This window comes from Limulus polyphemus, unplaced genomic scaffold (assembly GCF_000517525.1).
Source record: "Limulus polyphemus unplaced genomic scaffold, Limulus_polyphemus-2.1.2 Scaffold1072, whole genome shotgun sequence".
In the NCBI taxonomy this organism is placed as follows: Eukaryota; Metazoa; Arthropoda; class Merostomata; order Xiphosura; family Limulidae; genus Limulus; species Limulus polyphemus.
The window spans coordinates 269,532-275,657 of record NW_013666682.1 but is presented as its reverse complement, the minus strand read 5'-3'; positions in this window follow the sequence as shown (position 1 = coordinate 275,657).

Here is a 6,126-nt window from a genome sequence, read left to right as displayed (position 1 = left end):
ACCACTCAAACATCCCCAATTTTAAGAAAGTTAACTGGACCATATTCAATCAATATTTAGACAACAATTTACCCGACCCCATAACGTATGCTAACTCCGAACAGGATATCGAGTATTACTCCCAAAATATCACACAAGCCATAAGCAAAACTATAGACAAATTAGTTCCAAAAAACTACACTAAAACCACGCCCAACCACTGGACATTAACTCCCGAAATACATAAACTAATAATATCCAGAGGCAAGCTCCGTAAAGAATTCATCAACACCAGAAATCCCGCCATAAAAACCCAAATCAATGCAGTCAAAAACAAAATAGAAAAACTTATTAAAATTCAACAACGCGACAATTGGAACAACTTTTGCAACAAGCTCGATAACCTCAAACCAGACTCTTCTACCTTTTGGAAAACTTTTAAAAGCATATGCCGTGAAAATAATGATACTGGCAATTTAACATATGAAGATCTCACAGCTTGTACTGATAAAAAAAAACAGAAATTTTTGCACATTACTTCGAGAAAACATTTGTTACCCCACAGGACGCCAGATTCAGTAGTAAACACCAGGACAAGATCATCTCCTTTATCAACGCTAACACTGCTTTCTTTTCCACTTCTTTCCCGGTCAACACACTCCAACACCACACTCCGAATTCACCTCAAGACATATCTACTCCAATAACCATACCCGAAGTTAAAATTCACCTGAAAAATCTCAAAAACAAAGCTCCCGGCGATGACAAAATTCCCAACGTAGTTCTAAAAAACGCATCCCCCAAACTTCTGACACATCTCACTAACTAATACAATCTATCTCTTTTCTCGGGTTATCTCCCCAATGCATGGAAGTGAGCTCTCATCACGGTTATCCCAAAAAGGCACCCAATCAATAAATCCAAGTGATTTCAGACCTATAAGCTTAATTAACTGCACTGGCAAACTTCTAGAGAAAATTATAACGAGAAGGTTATTATGGATGCTAGAAAACAACAATACATTATCACACATCCAGAACGCGGGTCGCAAAAACAGACAGACTGCTGACCACCTCCTTCGACTAATTGAAACCACGTTTACAGGATTTAATAAACTACAGGCCACTATTGCCACATTCTTAGACGTACAGAAAGCTTTTGACACTGTCTGGCACAACGGGCTGAAGTACAAATTAATAAAACACAAAATACCCAAGACATTCACAAAATGGATTTCCAACTTCTTGCTCAATAGATCGGCGAAAGTCAAAATCAACACTTCAGTTTCACAACCATTCATGTTTAACGCAGGTGTACCGCAGGGGTCTTTCTTAAGCCCTCTGCTGTACACACTCTTCGTTAACGACCTCCTGCAGCCAACCACGCCCCTGACGCACGCCTCACAATATGCCGATGATATAGCCCTATGGAGGACCTCCTGGGACCCTCCACTAGCGGCAAAGAAAATTCACAAAGCCCTTGACAAAATCACACAGTGGTGCAACAAGTGGAGAATAATACTTAATCCTACCAAAACCCAGGCAATCATACTCTACCGTTGATTAAACAAAAGACTCAAGCGTGTCAAGCTAGCTAAATTAAACCTCTACAATAACACGATCTCATTCACTAAATCCGCCAAATTCCTAGATATAACCATAAACACTAAATTAACTTGGCACACGCATTTTAAGGAAATTTGCAAGAAAATTAAAACAAGAATAGCCTACCTCCACAAAATTAGTCACCACGCCCACGGATGTAGACCACAAATAATCAGGTACATTTACAAAACACTTATCTGACCACTATTAGATTACGGCGCAATGATTACATGTAACATGAATAATTACCAACAGCAGATTTTACAAAAACTGCAAAACAAAGTAATACGTCTCGTTTACCGACTCCATCACTACACACCCGCATGCTACGTTGAAAAACACACATCACTACACATTATACAAGACCGCATTTCTAAACTTGCCGCCAAATATTACAAAAAAGCCACCCATCGAAATTCACTCACAGCCGAATTTCATAAAATTGCCGCCACCCCCAAACCATGGTGCAAATACCTATCCCCATACAACATGATACACAACACCACTACCACACCTCCATGATCAACAGAACTACTTATAACATATTATATTCTTTGCTTAACCATTCATTGTTCAGTATCTTTCCAGGTCCTCAACACGTCACTAGATCTTCATCTGGGCACTAGTCGGGCTTCTATTTGGTCCCGACTAGTGAAAGTGGGTTTTCTTGGAGTACTCCCATTTTCCCCCACACCAAATTCTTTGGCATAGGATCTATAGATTCCAGCCTTGGCACTTGGATCTACTGATCCCCGCCATTAACTTGTCAAAATTAGCCGCCGACTTGCTCCTTCTTCGAAGTTCAACCGGCCTCTGCCGCGCCTTCACCACTGCCTACTTGCCTCACGTTTATACCTATGTGTATGTATATATGTGTGTGTATATATATATATATATATATTAATTTTTTCTTTTTGTTTAATTGATTAATTAACTAATTATTCTATTGGTTAATTTATTACTCCTTCGCTCATACGGCTCATTATTTCACTGACCATAAACTGAAATGTAACCTTATGCCACGAGTAGGGTGAAGGAGGATTGTTTAATCTTCGAGCACCCTTGATTACTAATTATTTCTTATGATTTCTTAGGAATTATTTTCTTAAATCAAAATAACTGCCAAGGGAACACACAACACAGCTACAGATAGATAATTAAAGAAGCGAGCAGTAGTGACGGTAAGTAAAGTATACGATTGGTTGTTTGTTTTGAATTTCACGCAAAGCTACACGAGGGCTATCTGCACTAGCCTAATTTAGCAGTGCAAGACTAGAGGGAAGGCAGCTAGTCATCACCACCCACCGCCAACTCTTGGGCTACTCTTTTACTAATGAATTGTGGGATTGACCATCACATTATAATGTCCCCATGGCTGAAAGAGTGAGCATGTTTGGTGTGACAGGGATTCGAACCCGCGACCATCAGATTGCGAGTCGAGCACCTTAACCACCTGGCCAGTAAAGTTTACGAATCACTGTGATTTATAGCGTGTATTATAACAAGTTGTTAAGTTTAACGTGACGAGAAACTTATTGACTGTGTACTAAAAGTGTGTATGAGGAAGAATAAACTGGTTTAATCAAGAAATAACTTGTATCGCTGAAGTTCTCCGGAAAGAATTTCTACCGGAAATTATCAAACAGGCAGATACGTAACATAACATTACATTTTTGCAAGCGAGATCACGAAATTATATTATCTAGTGTACACCACACAAAATATTAACCTTTGCCTGTTTTATAATGTTTTTTCTTCAATCAGATACAGCTGAAGTGGATAAAATTTTCCCCAGCTAGTTTTTTTCAATTGAAAGGTTTTATTGCTACTTACAAAATGTGACTGCATTAACTTAAATCAGAAAAAAAACTTTCAAAGAATAAAAATCAGTTTCTTTTTTAAATTACTGGTGTGTATTGTTATAGAATTTTACAAAGGATTAATTGCACCTCAATTGAATAATTTGTGCACTCTAATTCATTGGCGCTACCTTTAGCACATAAATATTTAGTTCCACCTTATCAAAAATGAAGAAAAACCGAGATATAAAAAGATTCGTAAATGACAAATCAGAGGTATGTCACATAAAAATACATTATGGAACTTAATTTAGCCCAATTTAAAGAATATAGAATATAATAAAAATGAGAAGTTTCATTCAGATGATTATAAAATTTAGTTATATTGAAAATTTTTTGGACAAAGTACTTTGTGTTTATGTAATTAAATACAAAGCTACACAGTGGATTAGCTGTGCTGCACACCACAGATATCAGAACCTAGATTTTTGTTATAAATTCGCAGACACGCCACTATGTGGCTTGGACAAAGAATGAAAGTGGTTAGTTATGCAAAAAATGAAAAAGGGCTGTAAATTTGCAAATTGGAATAAAACGTTAAAAAGAAATAACTAATCGACAAATACAAAACTAATTTTAACAAACAATATTTTAAGGAACATCATCTGTTACAAGATGCAATGCAGAAAAAGTTAATATACTTTAAAAATAGATTTTTAATATTGTATATGAAATATTTTCAACTTGGGTTAAGCCTAAGGACTTGATATTTGTAAAGTGTAGTATGCAGAACATGAAAGATGTTTCTTTTTTCTTAAATTGTAGCACAGAAATGTTCACACACATATATAAGTTCGTATAGGGGACATTACCTATGGTGTCATTGAATTCTCCCAGAAAACAAGTCGTTGTAGAACTGATTTAGTTTCATAGTTCAGTTAACTTTGTAGCGGTTTAGTAATTCCTGGAGGATATACACCCACCCTCCTATTTTTCTTTTGTGATAGCAATGAGGTGCATGGTAAGTACAAGCTTTGGGAGAAATTACCCCATTGTATTTTCTTTACAGTAATAAACTCTTATAGATTTCCACCGCCTCTAGAAAGAGAGGGGCCAGTTTTTCCTTTCAATCCGGTCATTTAGGAAACTCAGTTTACCTCTGCAAGACATTTTCTTACATTTCTCTTGCTATTGTGGTTAGTTTTTACCTTAAAGTTTATCAGTGTACCCGAGAACAATACAAATGTAATACTGAATTAAATAAAGTATAACTTCAGTGATTTTATTTGTATGGTTGTATTCTACTAAATTTTTAGCATCCTTCAGACAGTAATGGATTTAATCTTGCCTGCTTTCTTAAAGTCATGGATGCAATCTCGCACATCAGAGAGAATCTGTGAGAGGTTGTACCCATGGATGGACTATATTGTTGCGTCAGCGAGTCACATGACTAGTGTGACGCCACGTTTCTAGAACTATCCTGTACCTTGGCGAATGTTCTAGCATTTACTAGATATAGGGTAGTCTGGTATATAAAAGAGGGTGACAACGTGACGGGACAAGAATGTGTGTGTAGGTAATGAGTAATTGAACTGCAGTCAGAGAGAGGCGTATTGTTGAAGTTAACGTTCGTTCGTTATAGTGTTTGTTTTAGCGCGAATGTTGAAATTAAGTGTATCGTAAAGTTATATTCGGAAAGAATAAACCAGTTTTATTAAGTAAGGACCTGTGTCGCTAAAGTTTCGTCGGAACGAAGTTACGGAAAGTTGATTAACAAACGGAGACGTAACAATATGATACGTCTGTATCTCTGGCCCAGAAACACTACTATCTGCTCCTGATGGAATTGTTTAACATATGAAAAACAGTTTCAAAAAACTAGCCATACATCATGTGGATTCTTTCAGTCCACCAACTTGCTTGCACTGAACTGTGAATCAGATAAGGAGGGTGCATCCACATGACTTATAACAAGTGAAATGTATTTTGTGGAAACTTGTTAGTGTATCAGAAAGATACAGAGACTTGCTAGTTTGTTTTACACAGTTGAAATGTTTTGAGTATTTTCAGGTGTTAAAACAGATTGGCTGTATTTTACTTATCCCATGAGAGATACAAATATTTTTTGAATAATTTTCTGGTCACAAGTTTCTGTTAAATTTTGAATGTTAACATGTAAAATTTGTCACTATTATTCTGGCCAAAGATTTACTTTATAGTAATGAGGAAGTAATAAAACGTATGCTGTTGGTGTATCAAACTATAGTATATTATATATATATCTAATAACATTCTAACTACTTGTAGTATAAGTGTACAGCACAATGTTTTTTAAAGTATAAAATTGGTAAGCCGCGTTAACATTATGCACAAGAATCGCAAATATCCGAGTTCAAATGAGACCCCCTTTATAGTTATTATTAGTATTTGAGATACTGATTTATGTAAAAGCCTGTATCAGGATATTCAACCCATTTAAAATTCAAATCTCCATATTTAAGTGGTTTTAGTCACCAACTTTGGTGTTAACTTTGAAATTAGATCTGAAAAAGTATCTTCATCAGTTTGTAATATAAAAAGATGGATTCTTTGACCTCAAAACATACATTTAGACACTTGAACCCACATTCTAGCTAATATACAGCAAAGATATATGCATGTACGAGGCCTGTGAGAAAAGTATCCGACCTTTGGCCAGGGAATAAAAACTGTCATACCTGGAGCATTGGAAACCTAATCACCCT